Here is a 6,033-nt window from a genome sequence, read left to right on the forward strand (position 1 = left end):
TAATCCTGGCAAATGGTATGCAGTAGATGACCTATTCTCAATGCCAGTCATTTAACTGCTCCCACTGCTAGGAACCAAAATGACCACACCTGCAGTAAGTTTGACTTTCCAAAGTCACTGATGATTTCAGAAAGAAAAAAAAAATCCACTCCATTCTTTTCCATTGGTGGCTTTTCTCTGCCACAGAATTGCATACAAGGGCTTTCACATATGTGCAAATTTATAAACAGGCGGACAAAAAGATCTTAGCTTCTGAAAATACAACAAACTGAGATAGACTGCCCTCCCTCAAGGGAGTGGTTTACTTACTCCTCTCTGAAATCAAAACTAGACTTTACAATACCAGGACTCTCCTAGCATTTGGGAATTGTGAAGAACTTCAGAAATTCTGCAGGTGAAGAATCAAGTCCTGAAAAGTCAAGATTAAAGGTCAAACAGCTGGTTAATAGGGGAATGTAGAAATTAGATTTTCTGATTCCTAATTCAATTTTCTTTTCAACACAGCACATCTCCTTAACCCATCAATTTGTTTAAAAAGTCCACAAATAGCAATAAAAAAATATGCAACTAGTTAACAAGTTATAGAAACATGTTATTATTATTTTTTTCTTTTTTGAGTTGAGTCTCACTCGGTCGCCCAGGCTGCTAGAGTGTGGTGGTATGATCATGGCCACCACAACCTTGACCTGCAGGGCTCAGGCAATCTTTCTGCCTCAGCCTTCCAAGTAGCTGGAACTACAGGCATGCGCCACCATGCACAACTTATTTTTTGATTTATTATAGACACAAGGTCTCGCCAAGTTGCCCAGGCTGGTCTCAAACTGCTGGGCTCAGATAATCCTCTCGCCTCCACCTCCCAAAGTGCTGGAATTACAGACGTGAGCGACCATGTCCAGTGAAAAGTGTTTCTTAAATACAGTTGTCCCTCAGTATCCATGGGGACTAGTTCTAGGACTCCTCCCCGCCATGGATATGAAAATCCATGGATGCTCAAGTCTCATAAAATGAGGTCTGCATATAATTTATGCATACCCTCTCATATCATATGTTGGATCATCTCTAGATTACTTATAATTCCTAATACAATTGAAATGCGATGAAAATATTTGTTGTATTGTTTAGAAAGTAATGACAAGAAAAAAGTCTGTATATGGTCAGTACAGACACAACATCCTTTTTTTCCTGATATTTTAAATCTACAGTTGAATTCACAGATGCAAAGCCCATGGATACAGAGGTCAACTCTACTTCAGATCTATGCTCTATAAATGATCAACTAAGACTCGCACAGAACAATTTACCTGCTTTTCAGGTACAACTTCTGACTGATAGAAATATAAAAGTGCTTTGATTTCTAAATATGATTCTACTTCAAAAAGATCAATGCTGCCAGGCACGGTGGCTCACACCTATAATCAGAGCACTTTGGGAGGTGGAAGTGAGAGGAATGCCTAAGTCCAGAGCTCGAGACCAACCTGGGCAACAAGGTGAGACTTTGTCTCTACAATAAACCAACAAAAAATATAGCTGAGCATGGTGGTGTACACCTGTAGTTCCAGCTACTTGGAAGGCTGAGCCTTGGAAGAATTGCTTGAGGCTAGAAGGTTGAGGCCATGGTGGCTGTGAGCATGCCAATGCACTACAGCCTGGGGGACAAAAGTGAGACTCTGACTCAAAAGAACCCCCCCCCCACACACACACACATACATACACACACACAAACAATGCTTCTTGACCACCTATATTTGGGCAATGCTATACTCTACGAATACAGCAATGAACAAATGAACACAACATGGTCTCTTCCTGTTAAAAAATCCATGCCTAAAGTAATCTTCATAATACTGCCATATATTTCTGTTGTACTTGATAAGACACATTTCTCCATTGAGCTTTGCTAGCCCCTGGTTAGTTAGCAGAGTTATGAACAAAGCAGAAGAATTCTATCCCTACACAGCATTCTTCACATCACAACGATGAAACTTGGTTTCTACCACACATACATTTAAAATCTGAACTGTACCTGATAAGCATGGTCTGCAAGAATTCTAACAGATTTTTTTTTAATTCCACATTTATTTCAAATGGCAATGCTGGCCTTGATATAGACTCCACTGTAAAAACTGCAATTATATACTAAAAGTTATTATAATTTAACCTCTTATAATTTTTTCTTAGTTTGATGCAATTTTGGATCAAAGTATCTCATTAATTGTATAACTTACAACACATTATAATTCCTATTGTAATTATAATTCCTAATGCTGGGAAAAAAGGCAAAAATGTTACATAATCCACCATACACTTATACAAAGTAGTAGTCTGGAAGGGGGAATTAGTCCCTTAGGGATCTAAACCAGAGCTCTCTAATACTTTCTAAAAACAGCTCCACTTTAAGAAATATTAAACTGGAAGAAAAAGATAGCTCTAAGACACCAGTTTTATCGCAAACTCTTTACTGGAGCATTTTAACTTTAAACTCCTTAAACCGTATAGGTACAAAGGGGAAGAAAGATCACCTAAATTAATCAGGACTAAGGTATATAGCTACAAAACATTATCAATATATTCAAAGTTAAGTAATCTATTTATTTATTTATTTTAGAGTAAGAGTCTCACTCTATCCCCATGCTGAAGTGCAGGGGTACAATCATAGCTAACTGTAATCTCAAACTCCTGGGCTCAAGTGATCCTCCCAGCCCAGCCTCCCAAGTAGCTAGGACTACAGACGCACATCACTGTGCCCAACTAATTTTATTTTTTGTAAAGAAGAGGTCTTACTATGTTGCCCAGGTTGGTCTTGAACTCCTGGCCTCAAGCGATCCTCCCACCTCAGCCTCCCATGAATAACTATTTTGAATGATGGACATCTTAGCCTTGAAGTTGAATCCTCAGACTTTAACTGTATGTTGCTTTATGTTTCTCTTTTACATTCTAACATTTCAGTTTCTCCTATTCATGGTTTTTAGTTTTTATTACAATATTTCTGCCAAATAGTTGTTTATAAAATTCACTTTTCATGTAAACTTAAGGGGAAACTCAGGCAAGCAAATTTGATGTATACAGAAATAAGAGTGTTAAAGAAACTTTTGCAGAGCAGTATTACAGGTTAAACATTCCTTACCTGACTTCCTTGGGACCAGAAATGTTTTAGATTTTGGAATTTGGAATATTTGCATATCGGGAATGGGAACCAAGCCCAAACATGAAATTCATTTATGTTTCATGTACACCTTACATAGTTAGCCTAAAGGTGGTTTTATATACTATTTTAAATAATTGTTGACACTCATGTTGACATGCAAAAAATTTTTAATTTTGAAGCATTTCAGATTTCTGGATTAGGGATGCTCAACCTGTATTACATTATGTGTAAGGTTACTCTCAACATTACCAAATAAATAAAGGCTAAAATCACTCTATAAAATTAGAAAATATGGCTCGCAAATAGAGAAAAATATCAACTTCAGTCTGCTGATACCCATAATTGCTAATCTCATATTGAGAACATTCTTTGGGCCTATCTTCTGGAATTGGTCCTTACCATAAGACCAATTTTTTGGATATTTCCTTTATCACCTGGAGATTACTAAGTAATCATACCTGAATTCTAAGGTTTGGTGAACAAAATCTCTGGGTTTTCTTCTGTAAATCCTAAATTTTAATTTGTCCCCTTCTTTTGGAATGTATCAAGTTTCATTTTACATATCTTTAGAGAAGGTAAAAGGTCATTTTTAAAAATTCTAAATTTCTTTTTTTTTTTCTTTTTGAGTCAGGGTCTCACTGTTGCTGGAGCTGGAGTGCAGTGGCACAACCACAGCTTCCACAGCTTTGACGTTCTTAGGTGATTCTTTCCCCTCAGCCTCCTGAGTAGTTGGGACTACAGGTGCACCTGGCTAATTTTTTTTTTTTTTTTTTTTTGAGTTGGAATCTCACTCAGTCACCCAGACTGGAGTGCAGTGGCCGCTCCCGGCCACTGCAGCCTCGACCTGCTGGGCTCCAGCGATTCTTCTGCCTCAGTCTTCCAAGTAGCTGGAACTACAGGCGCGTGCTACCACATCCGGTTAACTTTTTTGATTTATTGTAGAGATGAGGTCTTGCCAAGTTGCCCAGGCGGGTCTCGAACCCGCGGGCTCAGGCAATCCACTCACCTCGGCCTCCCAAAGCACGGGATTACAGGCTGAGCCACCGAGCCCGGCTAATTTTTTTTTAAGAAACGAGGTCTTGCTATGTTGCCTCGGCTGGTCCTGAACTCCTGGGCTCAAGCAAGCCTATTGCCTCAGTCTCCCAAAGTGCTGGTATTACTTACAGGCGTGAGTCACCATGCCTGGCCAATTTAGACTCTTCTCTCCCTCATATTATGAATTATATATGTATTAATAACTTGGCATTTGCTGTCTTCTCATGGTTCAAACTTCCAGACGTCTTTATTTCCCAAGCAACTTGACTAACACTTAGGTCTTTGGCAGTGGAATGAGGTTCGAAGAAAATTAAACCAAATGCTACAGTGGTTTTTGGTCCCTAGTCACACATGAAGTGCTAAACAGTTAGCAAAGTAGAAAACAGGATGCATTACACAAACTGTGTCCTTTTGTTAGCTCAGATAAGTCCACTCGTGAGATCTAACACCTTCTAAGAGGAAAAGAAATGAACATTTATTAAGCATTCATCCATGTCAAGAATTCTCTTATATCTACATTACCTCATTTAGTTCAACAACTCTACTGAGTAGCAATATCCCCCTTTATATTGATTAGAACATCTGTCCAAAACAATCCTGCCAGTAAGTTTAAGAACCAGATTTTGAACCAAGGTGGGTCAGACTCCAATGTGTCTGATGAACAATACTTCTATGAGTACTACTAATACAGAATTTTAATGCTAGATCACTGAGTAGCAACTACCATGCAGAGTATCTAGTAAACCCAATCCCTCTATGTACAGATGAGGATGAGGCCCAAAGAGACTAAGCCTTGCCCAAATGTTTGTGGTGAAACAGAAATGAATCTAAGTCTCCTGATTTCCAGTGTAGTACTGTGTATGATACCAACTCTTATTTTGGCCTGTGTGCATGTATGTATGAGGTAAGAGTGTGATTCTTGACATAATTTAGATATAATTAATAACATCTCAACTGTCTCCAAATGAAATTCATATGCATGGCAATTTCAGGGATGTACATTTCTTAATGACCAGAAATATTAAATGCATTTAGCAAGAATAATAAACTAGTGCTTATGAATATTGTATGTTGTAAAGAAGTCTGTCTCTAATATATTTATTTGTTCAGTCAAGAGCCTATAATGTATGGGCTACTACGCTTGGCAGTAAAAATACAACTGTACAATATATAAGATGGAAGGCGTGCCTATCCTCATGGAATTTACATCCTGGTGGAGGATACAGAAAAATAGGTAATTCCAATGCAGTGAGGTCAAAGCTATCACTGTGGGAGTACAAGATGCTGTGGGAACTGGGAATCAGGGACACCTACTCTAGACCAGATTTTTCAAAATAGGTGATGTGAAAGATGAGTAGAAGTTAGCTATTAAGGAAGGTAAGAAAGGAGAAAGGAGTGGGTAAATGTTTCAGGAAGTACAAACAGTATTAGCACAAGAGAGTGTGAAAAGGCCAGGGATGCTATAGAAATAAGGAGAAATGAAACTAGAGAGAGAAACAAAGACCAAATCATACAGGTCCTTGAAAGCCAAGGTTTTATAATCTTTTCTACTTGAATTACCAAGCGAACTTCAAAACAAAACACAGATGTCTAGCCTCCATATCAGACCAATTATATCAGAATCTCTGGGGATGAGTCCGTAGCACTGATTTTTTATTTTTATTTTTGAGTTGGAGTCTCACTTTGTCACCCAGACTGGAGTGCAGTGGCCGTTCCCGGTCACTGCAACCTCGACCTTTTGGGCTCCAGCGATCCTTCCACCTCAACCTTCCAAGTAGCTGGAATTACAGGCATGCGCTACCACACCCGGCTAATTTTTGACTTATTGTAGAGATGAGGTCTCGCCAAGCTGC

This window comes from Carlito syrichta, unplaced genomic scaffold (genome assembly GCF_000164805.1).
Source record: "Carlito syrichta isolate Samal-C Ts95f unplaced genomic scaffold, Tarsius_syrichta-2.0.1 Scaffold307105, whole genome shotgun sequence".
NCBI classification, from domain to species: Eukaryota; Metazoa; Chordata; class Mammalia; order Primates; family Tarsiidae; genus Carlito; species Carlito syrichta.